Raw genomic sequence first — 24,368 nt, 5'->3', positions numbered from 1 at the left:
TACTTGTAGCATATATGATATCAAGTTTACTAGCAGTCAAATAAAGCAAATTATTCGCCAAACTTTTATAGAAAGTTTTATCCACCTTAGTTTCTCCATCATCCTTTATAAGCTTCTCATTCCAATCAAAGGAGTGTCAACTACCATACAACTAAGCATTCTGAATTTCTTCAATATATTTTCAGCAAGCTTCTTTTGATAAATAAACATACCAGTATCATCTTGATAAATTTTAATACTAAAAAAATAGTGTAATAACCCCATATCATTTATCTCATATCTCCTTATCATCTCATCCTTAAATCTTTCAATCAACTTCACATTACTTTCTGTAATCACCAAATCATTAATATAAAGAGCAACAACAAGAAAATCACCCTTTTCTTCATTCTTCACATACAAAATAGGCTCACTTTTGCTTTTTTCAAAATCTTACTCAACGAAGTAGCTATCAATTTGGCTATACCTAGCTCTTAGAGCTTGCTTCAGCCCATATAATATCTTCTTCAACAAATACACCTTGTCTTCTTGCCCTTCAATAATAAATCTCTATGATTGCTCAACATAACCCTCTTTTTTCAACTCTTCATTTAGGAAGGTTGACTTAACATCAAGTTGATACAACATTCATCTTTTTTTAGCTACAAGTGAAATGAGTGCTCTAACTATGTCCAAGCATACAACAAGAGCAAAAGTTTTATTAAAATCAACTCTGGACTGCTGAAAATAGCCTTTAGTAACCAGCCTTGCTTTGTTCTTGTTCACCGATCCATCTAGATGGTGCTTCATCTTGTAAATCTATTTCACACTTATTACATTCTTCTCTTTTGGCCTCTTAACCAGCTGCCATATCTTGTTCTTTTCAATCATTTTAATTTCCTCTTGTATAGCTCTCTTCCATGCTTCTTCTTCGATTGCTTTATCAAAATTTTTAGATTCAATAATATAAAAATTGCAACTAGTATAAATATTACTCACACTCCTCATTTTCTTTGAAGAAGATAGTGGGCTTGATGATGCACCTTCTCTTGGATCTGGATAATCATCTTCATCATCACTCTCAACTACTATAATTGATTTTTACTTCAAATCAACTATTGGAATAGTTGTACCTTAAATCTTGACTTCCTCCCAGTTTCATTTCGCCTTCTCATCAAAGATAACATCTTTGCTCATAATGACTTTGCTGATTTTCAAATTATACAGCCTTTAGCCTTTTGATACTATGCTATAACCAAGAAAAATATACTTCTTGCTTGTTTCCTCCTGTAGAAACCAGATCTAGGGTTTCAGGATTAGATCTTGAAACTTTTTCAAGATCATACAGCGGAAGACTAAAATAAATCAAAATTTATTTTCTAAAATCAGAGAATCTCTAGATCTAAGATTCTATTACATGATTATTACATAGTATTAAATTAAAAATTAAAATATATAAATATAGCATAAACTACATGTTGATCATATCAACATGTTTCTATACCACATCTAATGTATGTATTAAACAATAGATCAGATCTATTACCTTGCAAGTTAGACGTCTAACCTCGCTGATCTGGGCTTAAGGATGATGTTGCAAGCCGCACACGCATCCGGCCTCTAGGAGTCATCCACACGAGCTCACGAATCTCGATCAGAATCCTGCTTCAGGAAATCAGCACAGTATGCTAGTACTGCGCTGATCCTTCTTTGATGGTTGATCAGGTGCCTCCTTCTTCTTGATTTGGACTCTTTCAAAGATGGAAAGTAAAAGAAGGAGATTCAAATCTGAGATGCTCTCAGGAAACTCAAGATGGAGGGAGAAAAGATATGAAAACAAAAAATTCTAGAAGAAGACCCTCTTCTTCTTCACGTTTTTCTCTCTAGACACCCTAACTTTCATCTTTTATATCTCTACGACCCAAAAGTATTTCTCTCTAATTTTTGGATGGCATAAAGGTCTCTCAAATATCTATCTTCTCTTAAAATTTTAATTTGAAACTCATTTTATACAGAGAGATATGATAGAGTCCTTGTCTAGATCAAATACCTAGTCAAGGCTTATCCAAACATGGCAAGTTAAGGGGCGCCCAACTCTTGAGCACCTCCTCCATATTTTCATGCATAGATCACCAGAAAAGGGTACATAATGTGTATCCTAAAATCCATAAAAATTCCAAAAAAAAATTGGATAAATTCGGTGCAAAATTCAAAGAGTTTTGGATTTCTAAAACTCTATCTCATAGAATTCGAAATCCAAACTTATTCCTTTTTGATTTGATCCAAACCACCTTCCATGTAAGAAAGAAGAGAGGAAACCTTTTGTGAACATGGGAGAGACCTGGGAGAGGGCTTTTGTCGCACAAAATAAGTGGAGATTGGCGTTGAATAAGAGAGAGGGCGTGGGGAAGGCTTATGTGGCGCAAGGTGGAATCCTAGTCTTACTAGGATTCTATCTTATGACTTGTTTTAATTTGGTTTCCCAAACCAAATCAAACCAAAATTAGATCAACCTAATTAAAATAGGTCTTAACCCAATTAAAAATCTAATTTAATCAGATTAAACTAGATTTAAATCTGATTTAATTTTCTAATCAAATTAAAAATTAGATTGACCCAAGTCCTAGTTGAACTAGGACTAGTTTTTCCTTGCACTTGGCTTATCCAATAAACCAATTGGACTTGATCCAATCAAGTCCAAAATAAATTTAATTAAATCATATTTAATTAGACTTAATCTCAGCCCATTGGCTTAATCAAATTAAGCTAATTAGCAATCGAATTGCTAATCGATCCTCCTACAATACTTGCACTGGGTTAAATGTCAATCGTATTGATCATTTAACCCTAGAACGATTCTTAATCGTTGATCAACCATCCGATCGGATCATGAACTCTAATGTGTGTGACCTCATAGGTTCGAACCTAAGCCGGTAGCACAGAAATAAATTTCTGTACCAATCGAAGTGACCATCTAGCAATGGTACCCGATGATCGGATAGGTCGAATATGTAGAACAACATCCTTAGAACCCATGTGGATATAGTTTTCATATAATTCATCCCCTTGACCAAAATGATCATAGGACACCCCAGAGTTCAACTGTCAACTTTGATCAGGTTGTCCATATTGTATTTCAAAATATCAAATCCATCTGATGGATTATCCTGGCCAAGATTTTGCTAAATTGAAATACAGTGACTCATTCTTCTCCAACTCTTGGAGTGGTCAATCCCATCTCGATCACACTCTGACTTCGTAAGTACATGACTGTGTCCAGAAGCCTTTCGTCCCTAAATTAGAAATTCAGTTAGTCCAGTACCAAAGCACAGTGAGTTGCTTGCAAGTCACTGAGGCGATCTCAAGTCTAAGGGACACTTATACCTATATCCCATCAGAGACATTCTCAACAGCAGAATACTCTGGAGTTGGTCACGTTCAATGATGATATATCCTTACATCTCACCTGTATGCCATACCAGTGTCTCCACACTCTTTGGTTAAGAGGACAACCAACCCATATGGCCTATAGCGACCTATGCTCGATAGAAGCTGTCGTCCTTATTAACAGCTTATCATTTGGTCGTGAACAGTTTTAAGGACTAATCGATAAATCCTCTCTTTATCGAACTTAAATAGTCCTAAGGACTTCATCATAACAACAGAGTTCATTAGAAGATGAAAGCTTATGATGAAGATGCCAAATATATTTTATTTATTAACAAATCAATTACAATACTTGGTTGCTCAACCGTCAATAGCTTGACGATTAGCTTTTTGGGACACATTTGCCAACAACTCCCACTTGTCCTAAAGCCACTCGGCACAGTATCTAATACCCATCTTCGACTTGTGGTTGTCGAACTCCTTTATCGCCAGGGCTTTAGTGAAGGGGTCGGCTAGGTTCTCCTTTTCGTCGATCTTCTGAAGGTCGACGTCACCTCGATCCACGATCTTTCGGACCAGGTGGAAGCGGCACAAGATGTGCTTCGTCCGTTGATGTGCTTTGGGTTCCTTCGCCTGAGCTATGGCACCAATGCTGTCGCAGTAGAGCAGGACCAGACCAACGAGGGAGGGTGCTACTCCGAGCTCGTTGATGAATTTTCTCAGCCACACAGCTTCCTTCGCGGCATCCGATGCTGCGATGTACTCCACTTCACAAACAGAGTCTGCCACAGTATGCTGCTTGGAACTCTTCCAGCAGATGGCTCCACCATTCAGAGTAAAGATATAACCCGACACGCTCCTGCTGTCATCATGGTCAGATTGGAAGCTGGAGTCTGTGAACCCTTCAAGTTTCAGATCTGACTCGCCATAAACCAACCATTTGTCCTTAGTATTTCTCAAATACTTAAGGATGGCTTTAACCACTTTTCAGTGATTTTCTTCAGGATTAGATTGATATCTACTCACTACTCCTAGTGAGTATGCCACATCTGGTCTTGTACATGTCATGACGTACATGATAGATCCCACGGCTGAAGCATATGGGACTCTACTCATACGCTCTCTCTCTTCAAGAGTTGTCGGACAATCTTTTTTAGAGAGAGAAATTCCATGGCCTATCGGTAGATAGCCCTTCTTGGAATTCTCCATGCTGAACCTCTTCAGCACAGTGTCTATGTACATGGACTGGGATAACCCAAGCATTCTTTTATATCTATCCCTATAGATCTTCATCCCTAGGATGTAGGATGCTTCACCCAAGTCCTTCATGGAGAACTATGATGACAACCAAACTTTTATTCCCTGTAGTATGGGGATGTCAATCCCGATTAAGAGAATGTCATCCACGTATAAGATAAGGAATACCACAACTGGACCATTTGCCTATTTACAGATGCAGGGCTCTTCTCCATTCTTAATGAAGCCATACGTTTTGATCACCTTATCAAAACGTATGTTCCAACTCCGAGAAGCTTGCTTCAGTCCATAAATGGATCTCTGAAGCTTGCACATCTTGGACTCATCTGTGGATGTAAACCCCTCAGGTTGTATCATATACACCTCTTCAGTCAGCTCTCCATTCAGAAAAAATATCTTTACATCCATCTGCCAGATCTCATAATCCAGATGGGCAGCTATTGCAAGTATTATCCGAATGGATTTGAGTATTGCCACAGGAGAAAATGTCTCATCATAGTCAATACCATAACGTTGACGATACCCCTTGACGACCAGACGGGCTTTATAGGTCTCCACCTTTCTGTCTGCGCCCCTCTTCCTTTTGAAGACCTATTTACACCCAATGGGTTTAACCCCTTCAGGTGGGTCAACCAATGTCCATACATCGTTGATCTTCATGGACTCCATTTCGGATTTCATGGCTTCAAGCCATTTCTCGAAATTAGGTCTCTGCATTGCATCCATATAGGTGATCGGATCCTCATTATTCTCATCAAATTCGATGGGATCACCGTCCCGGATCAAGAAACCATAGTATCTGTCCGGCTGACGCGGTACTCTACCGGATCGCCTTAATGGTGCAGGTATATTGGGCTCCGGATCTGATCTAATCATATCCAACTCAGGTTCAGCTATTGGTGTCGGTCCTTCTACCTGTTGAACTTCATCAAGTTCAACCTTAGAGGCAACGGTTCCTTCACCAAGGAACTCTTTTTCTAAAAAGATTGCCTTAAGGCTGACGAACACCTTTTGTTCATCAGCATGGAAGAAAAAATATTCTTTTGTCTCTTTGGGGTACCCTATGAATGAGCATTTGTCAGACCTAGGTCCAAGTTTGTCTGTGACTAATCGTTTGACATAGGTCGGGCACCCCCAGACCCTAAGGTGTGAAAGTGCTGGCTTACGTTCCGTCCATATCTCATATGGAGTCTTAATTACAGACTTACTTAGAACCTTATTTAACAGATAACTGGTCGATTCAAGTGTATATCCCCAGAAGGATATCGGCAAGCTAGCAAAACCCATCATGGATCGGACCATGTCTAACAGAGTCTGATTCCTCCTTTCAAACACACCATTATGCTGTGGTGTTTCTGGAGGAATCCATTGGGAGAGAATCCCATTCTCTCCTAGATATGTGAGAAATTCACTAGAAAGGTATTCTCCTCCTCGATCAGATTGAAGAGTTTTAATACTCTTCCCAGTTTATTTTTCTACTTCACTTCGGAATCGTTTGAACATTTCAAATGAATCCGACTTATGTTTCATCAGATAGATATATCCATATCGGGATAGATCATCCGTGAAAGTTATGAAGTAGAAATATCCACCTCTAGCACTGGTGCTCATGGGCCTGCAAACATCAGTATGTACTAGGCCCAAGAGCTCAGTAGCTCTCTCACCTTTTTCAGTAAAAGGTGACTTAGTCATTTTACCAAGAAGACAGGACTCACAGGTTAGAAGTGATTCACAATCACTGACTTCGAAGATTCTCTCTTGAGTCAACCTGTTTATTCTGTTCTTGTTTATATGACCTAGCCTACAGTGCCAAAAGTAGATATCTGACACACTATCTAATCTAGGGTGCTTGCCAGTAGAATAGACTCTTATCAGGCTTGATCTATTTGGTCTGGCTCTGCACAGATGTCCCAGCCTAAACTTGCACCTTCTTGACTTTCTTCTTCTTGTTCTTCTTCCCTTTCTCAAAAGGTCGAGAACCAGAAGACGAACCTCCCACTAAGTTCATCGACTCCTTGAGGAGTTGGTGATCCTTCTCAAAGTTCTGAAGCAACCCCAGTAACCCATGGTAGTTCTCTTCAAGCTTTGTGTTCTCTTCAGGCTTTGTCATTGTATAATGAGTGAGGAATGGGAGATAAGACTTGGGCAACGAGTTCAGTATTGCATCTTTCCCAAGCTGCTCATGCAAGGGAAAGCCGAGCTTGCTCAATCGTTCCATCAACTCGATCATGTATAATACATGATCAGTGACTGAGGCACCATCCCGTATTTTGGCGTTGAAGATGGCATAACTAGTCTTGTGCCTCTCTACGTCATCGGGTGTGCCAAAGGCATCCTCCAACACTTGAAGCATGTCCTTTGGCTGAGCCGTCTCGAATCTGCGACTGAACTCGTCGCTCATGACAGCCAGCATGATACAGCGCACCATGGTCCGGTCACTGAGCCACTTCTGGTAAGTGTCTCTGACTGTTCCACGTGCATTGGCAGCTGGCTCCTCAGGTGCAGGATCCATTATCACATATAGGATCCATTCATGCTCCAGGACTATCTTCAACTTTCAGTACCAGCTACCGAAGTTGGGTCCCACCAACTTATCATTGTCTAACAATGATCGGAGCGATAGGGAAGTGGCCATATTTACACAAAGGAGAACCATAACCTAATTAGTAATTGATTCATTAAACCTAAAGATTTGGACTTTAATCAAAAAGTTTCTCCCACTATTTTATTCGAATTGGTAGCCTCTACCTCCAATTCGAGGAATTACCCTAATTCCTTAGTGGGTACTAGAATCCACTTAGATTGCACACAAGCTCAACTTTGGTTGGCCAACCCATGTACATCTAAGGGTAGGTTCATAACCAATTATTTTTCTAAATAATTTCTAGTAATTTTAATTTTGCCCTAGAAACCTAATCAGTAGGCTTTGGCCTCCACTGTAAGGATCCAGTTAGGTCCAACCATTAACATGATTATACTTGGTGTATCTAACCAACGAATGATTAAGCCCAACTTTGGTTGGCTCACCTAACCACCATTAGAGAGACACTTTCAAGTCGTCATATGATGAGTGATAATTCCATTAGTCAACAAGCACCAGGCCTTTGGGTCTGCAATGATTATTGAGTTAATGGACTCATTATCAAACACCTTAATGGGAGGCTATGACTCAGTTATCTCCATAACTTTATCATTTTAAGGACCTAATAATTTTAGAAGATTTAAATAATATAGAGGATGAGGTCAGATGAACCAGCTTATCATGATCCTCCACTGGCTTCACCAAGTCAGCTTAAGGGAGACCATTAAAAGGGCTGGTCTAGGAGCACCTAAATCAGTCACACTGATTTACCTAGCTGACATGGGTTAGCTCGAATAGTCAAGTGATCCGATCAAAACATAATTTCATCAAGAGGCCAGGTAAGTTCGATCGGTGAGAGGGTCTGCCAAAGCTTGCCTTAGACACCATCAGAAATGGCCAGGTAAGCGGGCTCCCAATTAAAAACCACCGGTCTGATTTACCTTAGACACCAACTGGTTTAATTAGTTTTGATTAGATCAACCTAACAGTTCATGCTAGACTACTTAGCCAAGAATCAAGTCCATTTGGTTCTCGTTAAAGACATGGACTTGACCAACTACAACTATTGTAATTGATCTAGAGAATCTTTGACCTAATCTAAGACAACAATTGATTAGATTTAGTCAATTCTCTAATTAAGTCCATCTTTAATCTTACCATTGGTCTAACCCAATTAATGGACCTAATTCTCACTAACCCATTAACCCAATATGTTATGATTTGTGTCTTAGGTTCTTCAATTCACAATCCTAGAACCTAATCAAACAACTTCTTAATTCTTAATTAAGTTTTGGGCTGAGGGTTGGGTTCGGCTTTTCAAAAAATAATTTTCATATTTGTAAAATAATTTTACAATATGATTCTACCAACCATATTGTATGTTTGATTCATAATCAAGATACAAGTGAAATAAACATGAAACTACTTTAGATCTAATCTAAACAGGTTCATGTAATTGAAATAATTTCAACTTTAAACAATTTCTTTGCATAAAAATTATTAACAAAGAGATTTTATTTCAGATTTAAAATTTTTTTAAATCTAATAAATCATAAATTTAATCTAGATCATATCTAACAAATTTATGATTAAAGTAGATCTACACAAACTAGGACAACCTTTGCACTATAAAGGGTAAACCTTACAGCAGGACAACCTTGCAGTTTGTGATTGATCTAAAATTTTAATTTCAGATTTAATAATCAGATTATAAATTAAATCTAATCTAAAAAATAATCTAAGCATGTATAAATAATCATGTAATAAAGAACCTAGGCTCTGATACCAATTGTAGGAACCAGATCTAAGGTTTCAGGGTTAGATCTTGAAACTTTTTCAAGATCATACAGCGGAAGACTAAAATAAATCAAAATTTATTTTTTAAAATCAGAGAATCTCTAGATCTAAGATCCTATTATATGATTATTATATAGTATTAAATCAAAAATTAAAATATATAAATATAGCATGAACTACATGTTGATCATATCAACATGTTTCTATACCACATCTAATGTATGTATTAAACAATAGATCAGATCTATCACCTTGCAAGTTAGACGCTCTAACCTCGCTGATCCGGGCTTAAGGATGATGTTGCAAGCCGCACACACATCCGGCCTCTAGGAGTCGTCCACACGAGCCCACGAATCTCGATCAGAAGTCCTGCTTCAGGAAATCAGCACAGTATGCTAGTACTGCGCTGATCCTTCTTTGATGGTTGATCAGATGCCTCCTTCTTCTTGATTTAGATTCTTCTAAAGATGAAAAGTAAAAGAAGGAGTTTCAAATCTGAGATGCTCTCAGAAAACTCAAGATGGAGGGAGGAAAGATATGAAAATAAAAAACCCGAGAAGAAGACCCTCTTCTTCTTCACGTTTTTCTCTCTAGACACCCTAACTTGCATCTTTTATATCTCCACGACCCAAAGGTCTTTATCTCTGATTTTTGTATGGAACAAAGGTCTCTCAAATCTATATCTTCTCCTAAAATTTTAATAAGAAACTCATTTTATACAGAGAGATATGATAGAGCCCTTGTCTAGATCAAATACCTAGTCAAGGCTTATCCAAACATGGCAAGTTAAGGGGTGCCCAACTCTTGAGCATCTCCTCCATATTTTCGTACATAGATCACCAGAAAAGGGTGTACAATGTGTACCCTAAAAGCCACAAAAATTCCAAAAAAAATTTAGATAAATTCGATGCAAATTTGAAAGAGTTTTGGATTTTTAAAACTCTATCTCATAGAATTCGAAATCCAAACTTATTCCTTTTTGATTTGATCCAAACCACCTTCCATGTAAGAAAGAAGAGAGAAAACCTTTTATGAACGTGGGAGAGACCTGGGAGAGGGCTTTTGTCGCATAAAATAAGTAGAGATTGGCGTTGAATAAGAGATAGGGCGTGGGGAAGGCTTATGTGGCGCAAGGTGGAATCCTAGTCTTACTAGGATTCTATCTTATGACTTGTTTTAATTTGGTTTTCCAAATCAAATCAAACCAAAATTAGATCAACCTAATTAAAATAGGTCTTAACTCAATTAAAAACCTAATTTAATCAGATTAAATTAGATTTAAATCTGATTTAATTTTCTAATCAAATTAGAAATTAGATTGACCCAAGTCCTAGTTGAACTAGGACTAGTTTTTCCTTGCACTTGGCTTATCCAATAAATCAATTGGACTTGATCCAATCAAGCTCAAAATAAATCTAATTAAATCATATTTAATTAGACTTAATCTCAGCCCATTGGCTTAATCAAATTAAGCCAATTAGCAATCGAATTGCTAATCGATCCTCCTGCAATACTTGCACTGGGTTAAATGTCAATCGTATTGATCATTTAACCCTAGAATGATTCTTAATCATTGATCAACCATCCGATCGGATCATGAACTCTAATGTGTGTGACCTCATAGGTTCAAACCTAAGCCGGTAGCACAGAAATAAATTCCTGTACCAATCGAAGTGACCATCTAGCAATGATACCCGACGATCGGATAGGTCGAATGTGTAGAACAACATCCTTAGAACCCATACGGATATAGTTTTCATATAATTCATCCCCTTGACCAAAATGATCATAGAACACCCCAGAGTTCAACTGTCAACTTTGATCAGGTTGTCCATATTGTATTTCAAAATATCAAATCCATCTGATGGATTACCCTGGCCAAGATTTTGCTAAATTGAAATACAGTGACTCATTCTTCTCCAACTCTTGGAGTGGTCAATCCCATCTCGATCACACTCTGACTTCGCAAGTACTTGACTATGCCCAGAAGTCTTTCGTCCCTAAATTAGAAATTCAATTAGTCCAGTACCAAAGCACAGTGAGTTGCTTGCAAGTCACTGAGGCGATCTCAAATCTAAGGGACACTTATACCTATATCCCATCAAAGATATTCTCGACAGCAGAATACTCTGGAGTTGGTCACGTTCAATGATGATGTACCCTTACATCTCACTTGTATGCCATACCAATGTCTCCACACTCTTTGGTTAATAGGACAACCAACCCATATGGCCTATAGTGACCTATGCTCGATAGAAGCTGTCGTCCTTATTAACAGCTTATCATTTGGTCGTGAACAGTTTTAAGGACTAATCGATAAATCCTCTCTTTATCGAACTTAAATAGTCCTAAGGACTTCATCATAACAACGGAGTTCATTAGAAGATGAAAGCTTATGATGAAGATGCCAAATATATTTTATTTATTAACAAATCAATTACAATACTTGGTTGCTCAACCGTCAACAGCTTGACGATTGGCTTTTTGGGACACATTTCCCAACACCTCCAACTTGTGCCTCTTCTCCTTTAGAATATACGCATAACACAAACAATCAAACACTCTAAGATGTTTAACAATAGGCTTCCATCCACTCCATACTTCACATAGTATTTGATTCTTCAAAGCTGAAGTAGGACTCCTATTTATCAAATACATAGCTGTATAAACAGCCTCCACCTAAAAATTTGTTGGAATTTCTTTCACGAACAACATAGACTTGACCATTTCCATCACGGTTTGATTCTTCCTCTGAAATACACCATTTTATTATGGTGTATAACCCACGGTGAGCTGCCTTTCAACACCTTCTTCACAAAATTTTAGAAATTTATTGGAAGTATGCTCCTTCCCTTGATCACTCCTCAAGACTTTGATGCTACAACCACATTGCTTCTCCATAAGTGCCTTAAATTTTCTAAATATGCTGAAAACTTCAGACATTTGCCTCATGAAGTACACCCATGTCATTTGGCTATAATCATTAATGAAAAGAATGAAATACAAATTTTATGAGTTCGATGGTGTCTTCATGGGTCCACACACATCCGTATGCACCAACTCAAGCACTTCCTTAGAACTCCATGCAACTCCTTCAAAAAATGGTTGATGATGATGCTTTCTATGTGTACATCCTTCACAAACACCTTTTTTCTCTTAGAAACCTAGCATTGCATACATCTAATTTTGCTATTGAAGTAATTTCAAATTCTGAAAATTCAAATGCCCATACCTTTGATGCCATAACTTGCTCTCATCAACCAAATCAGCTCTAATAGCAATTTCGTTTGCATATTGAAAAGTCAATAGAAAGCTCTTTTGCTGTCCCATCTTGATCTCCATCACTTTCTTGTTTGTTTTATCATAGATAGCACATCCATGACCTTCAAAAATGAGTGAATATTAGTGCTCCAAAAGCTATCCAAGACTTAGTAGGTTCTGACCCAATTCGAACATGAACAAAACATCATGAATCATCTTTCTTTCCTTCCTCATTTGAACTCCAATACTACCTTTCCCTTTAACTTCAACTACTACTCCATTGTCCATCTTCACCTTCGAAATGAAGTTGTCCATGTCAAGAAAGATCTCCTTCTCTAGTGTCATGTGGTTGCTACAACCGCTGTCCAAGTACCACACATCATTCTTTTTTTCTCTACTTTCTTTTTCTTTCATAAAGTTTGCTTGCTGTTTTATGTTCGTCTTACAATCTTTTTGCATATGTCCAAACTTCTTATACTTAAAATATTGAAGTTTTTCTTTATTCCAGCAATCCTTCACAGCATAGTCTGATTTGTCACAATAAAAATACTTCCGTAAAGAGTTCTCTTCACTTGGTTTGTTATTGTTGCTTCCTCTTCCTCGATAGCTGACTCTTCCTCCTCTAAAGTTTTGACCTCTTCCTCTGCCATGTCCACCACCATTGAAATTCTGCCTTAGACCACTCATAGATCCTTTATCTTCATTCATTGATGATGACATGAGCTTGGACTAAAATGCACTCTTAACAAATTTTTTCGAGTGCCAGTTCAACCTCTTCTCATATATTTTCAACAATCCTATCAACTCTTAGACACTCAACATTGAAATGTCCTTAATCTCTTCTATAATAGCCACCATCAGATTGAATCTCTCTGACAAGCTATCCAAAATTTTCTCTACAATCTTCTTGTTGGGGACTTCTTTACCAAAACTCTTCATTTGATTCACCTTTTCAATGAATCTTCCAAAATGCTCGTCAATTGTTTTACTCACCTTCATCTTCATATTTTCAAACTCTCTTCTAAGATGCATACTTTCGACAAACCTCATCTTTCATCTCCTTGATACTCTACTTGCAAAATTGCCTGTATTTCTTTTGCAATTTTTGTTCTCATAATTCTTGAAAAGATGGAGTCAGTTAATCTTCTTTGTATCAACCCAAGGGCTGCATCATCCATACTTTTCTTCTTTTTGCAATCTTTTATCTATGCTACAGTTATATTGTCATCTTCTTGCTCTTCAAACTCTGTCACCATCTTCCATAAATATAATGAAGTCAACAAAGTTTGCATCTTAATACACCAAAAGTCATAATTTTCTCCTTCAAATATTAGTGACTGGACACTACTCCAATTAACAATTTATCCTCCACCTTTAGCCATCTCTTTTCTTGTACCAAATCAGGCCCCTTCCAGTTAGAAGCTCTGATAGTACTCCTATTGGCTGAAACTCAGCTGATGTATGTGATAAAACTCAAGTATTTGTACGATTTTGTGAGCAGAATTAGGTCAAAATATTTTTAAAAAAATTAAGTATTTTGAATAATTTTTTTTAACTCTTAAATCTGAATTTTTTTTCACACAGACTCTAGATACATTTGAACTCTTTTGTAGATGAGTTCTACATCTATTTTTGGCATACACCTTATCACTTATCTAAAACTCTTCGTTTAATATAACTTTGACTGATTTGACACATATACTAACAAGATAACAAAAACTAAAATAACTCAACATAAATTCTAGCAATACAAATTCGAAACAACGGTTAATTTTCCAGCACATTAATCTCAACACTTTAATATATTGAGCACTTAATGAATTATATTATAGAATAAAAATGGTGGCTGGAGTTTGCATATAGAAGGCCACGGCATCATGTTTGGTTCAGCCTTGATATATGTTACATTGAGATTGCAAGGTGAAGAAATTGATGATGGAGATAGGGCAATGCAAAAAGCATGAACTTGGATTCTAGACCATGGTGGTGCGATAACCATAACATCATGGAGAAAATTTTGGCTCTCTATAATAAATCTGATTCTTTTATCCATCTAAATAGTAGCTTGTGGTTGTCAGTTATAAGGAGTAATCTCTGACGTCCTTGCGCTGAAATAATTGTCGGTATTTAAAGTGTGGTCCTAAATAGAGCGGAATGATGGATAAGGATTCATAAAGCCGATCCCAGCTTGTTTGGGTTTAGGGCTTAGTTGAGTTTGCATTCATAATATTCTCTTTCCTAGTTAATTAAAAAAAATGAGGTATATTACCTTAGATAATAAAGGCAAGAGTATTCATAATGGACAACATGCATCTTGTTATTACTGGTCAAGAGTATTCATATTGGATGGCATGCCTCTTATTATTACTGTCCAAGAATTTAATTATAATCCTTGTATTAGAACCATGATCTGCTATACTATCCCATACCATCCACTACGGGACGTACCATATCATATCGATAGAATATCTCAAATCGTACTAACACTGGGCACATTATCTTGTACCATACCAAATCATATACTGATACTATAATATGATGGTACTGGTACGAGATCTAGTATCGAGATGGCAAATCTGGATTGGAACTATTCTTTAGTGCGATATTAAATGCTAATTTGTTTAATTTTTGAATGCTTCAAGGTTTGCCATGTTAATTTTTCTTGCTTCACGGGATGAATATGGTGTCACTATCAGATGGTTTATTTGCCCATGTCTTATATATATAGAAAGTGGTTTGTGGGTTCAATTACACCTCTCGGTTTTATCACTGAGGAAGGAGCTATGTGATTGTCCCTATCAACAAATAAATTGGAATCAGGCTTGAAATGAGTGTGCAAAGTTTGGTAAAATATGTATTTGATAATATATTTCTTTGTGAAGTTAGATTTGTTATATGTAGGCCTTGCCTTATAGAATTTTGAATAGACTGAAGTATTTTAGTTGTATATGTGAAGGTAAAATTTTAAAACATTTGGCAGTTACATGTTTGTTTGTGGGCATTCCTCTTTCATCTATTTCAATATATTCTAGTAGAAAATTAAGAAAAGTGTGAGACTTTTAGAAAGTCTACTTGAAAAAAGATAAGGAGATATAAGGAAATTCTGAAAAAAATTAAGAAGCGTTGTGTTAAGATTTGGAAACATGCCCATTGCAATGATCTTTTACTTTCATATAAGTCAATTCCCTTTGCTTAGTTTGTCATCATAGGATAAATGAACCTGCCACATTTATATATATTACTCACTAAATGTGATAGATGTACAGAGATCAGACACTACTTCATTCACAACATAATACTTAAACTTGATATAAGTGTTGAGTAATTGCTCAAACAGCTTCATGCCCATACGAAATATAGGAGCTCTATCGTATTCATCATCATCTTTTTAGCCACCAAAGCTTTTGTTTATATTTCAGTCAATTGATGTCCTCATTTGTCAGATAAGTTTGAAGGGGCATTCAAGAAAGACCTTATGCTCATGACTATGTCTGTTCTCTTACAATACTAATGAAAATTAAAATTTAACTCAAATATCATAAATTTATAAGATTAACTTAATGAGATAAAAGAAAAGAGAGAATAACTTGAATGTTTGGTGGAGACACCAAACTTGTGAAAATGGGCCATCATGGTGAGTGCAAAAACTAAATTATTTATTAGCCCAATATAATTTGAAAGGCAGCCCACAACCTCATAGCAGGGTAACCTCTAATAGAAGATCATGGAGGTGCGAAAGGATCTCACTTCCATCTCTGAAAAATATTGGAGAAATATACAATTAAAATATCTTTTTTGAGATGTGGGAGGCAACGTTCCCCATCCTCTATGCTATAACTACACCATCCCCATCTAGATCGAAGTCCAACTCCCAGGCAAATCAAGCCACTACTTTTTGAACAATGAATTTATATTTTTGGGGTTCAAAGCAAGGGCTGTTACTCTTCAAAATTGAACCCTACTTCTCCGCACAAGTGGCAGGGTATGTGCTATCCAAAGGAAGGCTTGGTGGTATATGCCATGAAGATATCATCAACACAAGCTTCCCACATAGCACAAATTATAGCTTTTGCCAAATAGTGATAGATGATCTCCTACTATTGAAGTTACATGCATTATGCTTCTTCTAAATAGTACAGCATACAAGTAAGTCCCATTTTTCCAAATAAAATAATCTCTTTTTCAGAAGGGTGCATGTAAATAACCTACAAGATGAGGTGACCGTTGAAAATTGTGCCCATGTAGGTCAGTCTTGACATATCGTACTAACACTCAATATCAAAGATATAACATGCTATGTATATTAGCTCACAATTTTACTTACATGCAAGATATTTTTAGATATTTTTTAATAAAAAATTGACAAGTTACGAGCACTCAATTTGTTTTTATATCTCAACCTTCAATAATCTAGCATCATAAATTAATCTAAAGGTGTGAGTTGTTGCTTATAAAAGGTCTTCAATATTTTCATAACACTATCGAATGAAATCCTGCTCACAAGCTAATAGAAAAAAACATGACATCAGATCAAATAAAAAACAAGAAAGAAAAAGCTCATTAGAACAATACTTCAAGAAACCATGTTGTTACTTAAGGACATTAAAATGCAATATGTAAGAATAATCCATATAGATGAACAATACGATGAAGGATTTGAATTAACCCCATCTACAAGTTTTAGACTCCTAGTTCATATGCACAAATACTTTGATATGAGTAGTTCAGGTAGTTTTATGCCATCTATGATGAATGTCTTGGCTGGGGATCTAGAGTTACATGTGTTGCCAAGATGTTTTCATTCGGTTTTAGTGTTTAAAACTAATAGTCACTATAAAAAATATATTCATTTATGACCAAAATATAGTAAGAGAGCACTAACACCCTTACAAAAAATTTTATTTATGACGATAAAACTCAGTCATCATTATTAGTCGTCAAGGTCTTAATATATTAGTGACTATCTTGAAATATCATCATAAATATTAAATTTTTCCATCATAAATATTATTTTTTTGAATGAAAGTATTAGTGCCAATTTTATACCAATATGCTAGTGATGAATGAATCTATGTTCTCATAAAAAATATATTATTTATAATCAGATGTCACTAAAAATATAAAATTTATTCTGAAAGTATCCTATTTATGAGGGCCAAAGTTAGTCGTTATTGTTAATTGTTAAAAACTCAATATATTACTAACTACATTAAGATTTTCTCATAAATAACATATTCATGTATGGCCAAAATATAGTGAGGAAGCACTAACACTCACAAAAATCTTGATTTATAATGGTAAAACTCAATCATCATTATTAGTTATCAAGATCTTGACATATTAGTAACTCTCTTGAAATGCCACTTGATTTTAATTGGAAACTTGATAATACCACATGATTTTGATAAAAAATGTGATAGATTTTTTAAATATATTAAATTATTGAAATTCATATGCCCAATCGAGATTCAATTCTAATAAAATTGATTACATATTTTATATTTAGCTAGAATTTTTTTATGGATCAAATATTTATTTTTAACTTAATTTAATCCAATCTATTTAACGAATAAGTTATATGAGTTAAAATAGTTTAACAATTTGAGAGAAAATTAATTTTTACTACAAAATGTACTATCAATATTGAAAGTAATGTATAAAAATCAGGTAATAGTTTATAACGTAATTACTAAAAACTTTCATAGAGATCGATTTAACTAAAGATTTAGATCATCAATCTAACTTAAATAAAATATATAATATAAAGTATTAAAAAATATTGTATATTAAATATTATTACTTATTAATTATAGCATAAATAAAATTAGTTATAAATTATCTATTTTTAAAGGGCTTTAGAAAAAGAAGATGATTAAATTGTTACAAAAAATTAATTAGTAAAAAAAATCTGTCATAATGTATTTGAAATGAAAATATTTTATAACATTGAAAGTTTTAAATAAATATAATAAACTATGATTTTATTTTAGAAGTTAATATTATCATAGTGGTTAAGTAGTAGGCAAATATCTAATAAGTCTTAGGTTCGAGACTTGCATATTAGAAAAATATAAATCTTGAATTCATAAGATCTTTGTTTGAATCTAGCCAGAATAAATATAGATCAAAATGGCACAGCCCTTATTTGTAATAAAAAAAATTATTTATGATAATTTTTAAATTTTTTGCCTTTTTAATGATCATTTTTATTCCATCACTAAGTGTATCATCTTGTTGTGGCCAATGATTTATCACAAAAAAGATTTTCGCAATGACTATCTTATTGTCACAAAAAAAAAATTTGATCCATTTTTCTCATTTGCTAATGCATTAATAACGATAATTAATCTCATTTTTGAAGACTATAAATGGTTGGAAATGCATCATAATCGAAGGTCCTTCACTAATAATTTTTTTTGTGAAAGAGGTATTTGTGACGACCTGTGACAGCAATATACCATCAAAAATATTTTTTTATGATGGACATTAGCTTTAAGTGAGAGAAAAGTATTCTCTAAAAAAGTAATATTTTTAGTAGCTAGTGAGTGTGCTTTTAGTCGATGTTGTTTAAATAGAACACAGTTATCTTTATATTGCAATTTGTATTTCCATGCATAGGCCTACGTAGCACTTGTGGTTTGGCCTTGTTGGGTCACTTTACCAAGGAGGCTTTGTCTGAAACACTTCACCAATCCATACACTTTGCATCAGATTGAGAGTTGGTTGGCAAAATTCTTAAAGTTGATGAAACATATCTTGACCTTTGAAGGCTCCTAAACATGGGCTAATGCTTATTAGTTGAGGTATTTACTATTTTCTTATTTCAGAAAGATCTGTACTATCTCCACCCACCCACTGATACAAGATATAATTTGGGCTTCACTTCATAAAGTTATTAAACCTATTCTAATGCACTCGCCACATAGCCAGTTGAGAGAGAAGGCTTTGCATGCTGCAATGCAGCATATTCATTATGAAGATGAGAATACTCGATATATTTATATTGGTCTTGTTAATAAGATAAGCGTGAAAGTCTCAACTTGCATCTTTATCCTATAGATTGTTGTTTTTTGTTGATATGTGGTAGTGTATGAGACTTGAAATTCATTATCGAAATTTATATAAAAATAATTATTTACTAATTTTTTCATCATATATGAAATGATTCTTTTATGTATGCTGATAAATTTAGGATTTAACACAAACGCATTCCTCACCAGAACTTGATATATATCTGAGCAACCTTAGTGTGGGGGGCATTCTATCACGAGTACCTTTATACTGTAGGCTTGATTCAACTATTTTTGTGGATTTAAAGTTGAACTATCTTATTCTTCTACTATTCTATGATCTCAAACTCTTTCTTGTTGATGTTTTTTTCATAAATATATTACAATAAATTCTTTTCCAACAATTTGAAAATAACTTATTATTAACTCATTAGTCGAGGTATTGGAAGACAATCAACTTTTGCATTCTTAATGACAAGAACTCATTCAACTATGCTAATTTATACTTGTTTTACATTCCATACTTGTTAATTTAAACTATTGTAAGTTGTAACCATGGGACTCATAATATTCTCTTGGATCTTAGATGTTTTCTTATAAACTTTAAATTTTCTATACTCCCAATATATTCATTACTCATTCTTTTTATGGTAGTTGAGCCCAAGGAGGTCTAGATATTAGGCCTTCAGGCTATTACTCCATCCATCAAATGCATAAATTGACCATCCATGAGATTAGGCCATGTTAGCCGGACATTACAAGTCTTTGAACTAGCACTTGACACTATATTTATCAATGATATGTCATATAGCACTAACCATGAAATTGTTCCACCACCAACTTCTCATGCTTCATTATGCCATCCTTTGCTATCGTTCTATGCCTATCCTGCACCAATATTTTACCCCATTGTCATCTGAGACCATCCCACATGCATCACAAAATTATCTTGTGCTTTATCTTGCCAATCTTGTGCCCATCATCTTTCTTTTTATATTGGCATCCTAAGTTTCCAAAATCATCTTTAATGTTCAACTTCATAAACATGTCAAAAGAGTTGCACCTGCCTCTAGCCTCTCTAAGTTCTTTCAAATGCAAGTATATTCATCAATATAATCTAAAATTTTGTCAAAGGAAAAATCTAAAATATGGTTGTATGATTTTTATGCCTTTTTGGCATTTGATAGTAAATTTTACAATCAACTCGTAAACTTTGAGTTGAATTCACAGCCCATAGCATAGTTCAGTTATAGGGTTGCCTGCAACCTAATGGCGATGGAGTAGATGCCGGCTAATCCATCATGATGAAAAGTTAATTTAATTCTTATAGATGCAAAATAACTTGAGTATGCCCGAGTTATACTTGCTGTTGACTTGACATGTGGTTAAACTCTGAAGTTTAGACTTACATCCTAATAAATTATTATTCGCTCTGAAAATTTTGGAGCTGTGTGCTTCACATTCTAGAAATAGTTACTAGTTGCATGTTGATGTTGTTGGGTGCAAGAAGAAATATAGATAATAAGATGCTAGATAAAGAACTTTTTAATCATGAGAGGTAAGGAAGATTTTCATTAGAGTAATGGAGTGGTACAAGAGGCTTTCAAATCACTTGCTTTGCCAAAGGTTTAAGTCTCCTATTTATAGATACATAGATGACTCTGAGGCTATGCCTTATGAATACAAAAGTGACTCTTTAATCTCAATGACTCTTAGTTTACTTAATATAACTCTTTAATCTTCATAATATATTAAATACTAGAGTTACATAGCTCTTTGATCTCCACAACACATTAACTACAAGAGTTACATGACTCTTGAACTTGGTTATCTTAATAACAAGCTTAATTACAAATTAACTTATAACACCCCCTCTTAATTTGAAATTCTCATGATATCCCTTGCTTGCTAAAATTTTTTCATTGCAACTGGTTAGTGAAGACATCAGCAAGCTACTCATTGGTGTTGACAAACTCTAGCTACATATATCTTTTCTCGACCAAGTCTCGGATGAAATGATAGTGGATGTCGATGTATTTTGTCCTGTTATGAAATATTGAAATTTTTGACATGACAATGGCAAACATATTATCACATCGGATAATTATTGGATTTTGTTCATTATGTTGTAAATTAAAAAAAAAATCTCTTGAGCCAAACTGCTTCATATGCTGCATCAGTTGCTGAAATATACTCTACCTTTATAGATGAAAGTGCTATGATCTTTTACTTCTTTAATGACCATGAAATGGCTTTTATTTTCGAACAAAATATATAATCTGAAGTACTTTTATGGTTATCAAGAAAGCTTGCCCAATCACTGTCAGAATATCCAACAAGCTAGTTAAAATCTTTCTTTTTATATATCAAGCCCAGTCTTTTATTGTCTTGTGAGTAGCGAAGAATCCTCTAAGCCACTGTATAATGAAGCTTGCTTGGTAGACTCATGAACCTGGATAAGAGACTAATAAAAAAAATAATATCCAGCTTTGTATTTGTTAGATAAATAAGTGAGCCAACTAGACTTCTATATGCTGTGGCATCAACCTTTTGAGCACCATCATATAGCTGAAAATTTTCATTCTTGAACATTAGAGTTGCTACAAGCTTGCAGTTAGATATATAAAATTTTTTCAACAAGTCTTCAATATATTTTTCTTATGACATAGATATTTGTCCTCTTAGTTGCTTAACTTAAATGCTCAGAAAATACCTCATATGATCAAGATTAGTCATTTCATGCTCCATCATTGCCTTTTTAAATTCTTCTACCATGATGGTATTAGTGCTGTGTAAATAAGATCAATATATAAACAAACTATCAAGAAACCTTATGTACCTTTCTTTCTTTTGACATATAATGATGGCTCACTTGGACTTCTTTTAAAACCATGTGGTGAAAATATGTATCAATCTTGTTGTTCCTTGCACAAGGGGTTTGCTTTAAGCTATATAGTGCCTTTCGAAGTCGATAAACTTTGTTCTTCTTTTTTTTCTAATATAACTTTCTTGTTGTTTTACATAGACTTTTTCTTCAAGCTCACTATTTAACAATGCTGATTTTATATTAAGCTAATAAACCAATGAGTCCATTTGAGCTGCTAACGCAAGACAGTCTTGACTATCTCCATATGAATCATTGATGCAAATGTCTCAGTGAAATTTATTCCTAGTTGCTGGATATATCCTTTTGTGACCAAGCAAAGCTTTATGCTTCTTAATGGAACCATCTTCTTTGGATTTTATTTTGTAAATCCATTTGAGTTTGATGATCTTTTTCTCTTCAGAAGATCCATCAGCTGCTAAGTATTGTTCCTTTCAATAGAAGCTATTTCTATATCCATTGCTTTAAGCCATACATCATCCTTGCTTGCTTCTTGAAAATTTTGTAGCTCACATGCAAGGAAGGCAACATAACAAGATTCATAAATATCAATTAAGGAGTACACCTTTCTTAGGGGTGAATCAGAATCAGTGACAACAATTGACTTGAAGTTCCTTCACCTGATGATCTTGGACTTGTATATTGTTGCAAATCTTCTTGGCTTAGCCCCATTAGCTCAAGTATTCTCGAACCATGAGAAAAATTTTTCTCCCGCTTCCATGTTGCCAACTCATCAAAAAGAACATCTCAAGAAATAACTAGTTCATTTTTCTTTGGATTAAGGTGGCGGTAGGCCTTAGATTCTTTATCATATTTTATGAAGATGTATTTTTCTCCTTTCTTATCAAACTTTTCTCTATTTTGAGAAGGAATAAGTGCATAAACAATACATCCAAAAACTTTCAAATTTTTTACCTAAAGCTTTTATCCATACCAAGCTTCATAAGAAATTTTATTTTGTACTGCCTTTGTAGGAGATTGATTAAGAATAAAAATAGTTGTATTGATAGAGAAATTATTTGGCAAGTCTTTTTCTTTCAACATGCTTCGTACCATCTCTACTATAGTTCGATTCTTGCATTCTGCTACTCCATCTTGCTTGGGTGTACGACGTACCGTAAGTTGCCTCTTAATACCTTTCTCCTTATAAAAATTAGTAAATTATATAGAGATGAATTTACCCCCTCGATTTATTTTTAGAGTCTTTATTTGATGACCACTCTACCTTTCAACATAAGCTTTGAATTGGAGAAAGATGGAGAAGGCTTCTGACTTTTGCTCAAAAAAATAAATCCATATCATCCTGATATAATCATCAACAAAAAGAAAAAAATATGTTTTTTGATTAAAAGAATGAGTCTTTGTAGGACCACATATATCTGCATGCACAAGCTCAAGAGGAGCCCGTGCTCTCCATGCTATTTTTGAAAAAGGAAGGCGATATAATTTACCATAGATACAAACTTCGCATATTTGCTGTCTTTTATCAATTAGTAGAAATCTAAAAATCATGTTCTTTTTTTTTAACAAGTTGAGCCTTCTATAATTTAAATGACCATATCTCAAGTGTCATAAATATGGCTCATCAATCCTTTCACCTTTTAAAGCAAGATTTTGCTTGATTAGCATGTTAAGAGCAAAAACTTTATTATGGGTTATCTTAACCTTTGTAACAAGAGTATTCTTGTTTTTATCCAAAATTTTACATTCACCATTATCAAAGATTATCATATACCCATTTTGCAACAATTGTCCAATATTTATTAAATTTTGAGTTAATCCAAGCATATATAAAGCATCATGGATCAGTTTCTTCATACTTCCTTTTGTGTAGACTGCTATGATCCTTCTGCCTTCAACTTATTGTAATTTGCTATCTCCAAGCTTGACTTAGGAGAAAGTCTTTTGATTTAGTTGGAGAAAGAACTTCTGATTTTCTGTCATGTGATTGCTATATCCACTATCCAAATATCGAATATCTTATGATTCTTCTTGTAAATTCATGCATGAATAAAATAGTTATTCACTATCAAATTTGTTTCATTCTTTTTCTTTTTATTGTTGAACCAACAATGTCTTTCAGAATAATTTGGAACTTTGCATCGTTTGCATCTATAACAACAAGATTTAGATTCATGTTCAAATTTTTTGTAAGTAAAGCATTAGAAATTGGTATTACCATTTCTTTGATTGGATTGAACCCATCTATGTT

At 34.7% G+C, this 24,368-nt stretch overlaps 1 pseudogene; it reads left to right on the top strand.

Annotated features, from left to right (window-relative positions):
- The window catches only part of LOC105033121 (cycloartenol synthase-like), a 115,448-nt pseudogene that overhangs the window by 82,581 nt on the left and 8,499 nt on the right, over nt 1–24,368 (top strand).

The sequence above is a fragment of the Elaeis guineensis genome, chromosome 13 (assembly GCF_000442705.2).
Source record: "Elaeis guineensis isolate ETL-2024a chromosome 13, EG11, whole genome shotgun sequence".
In the NCBI taxonomy this organism is placed as follows: Eukaryota; Viridiplantae; Streptophyta; class Magnoliopsida; order Arecales; family Arecaceae; genus Elaeis; species Elaeis guineensis.
This window is presented reverse-complemented; position numbering and strand designations above follow the sequence as displayed.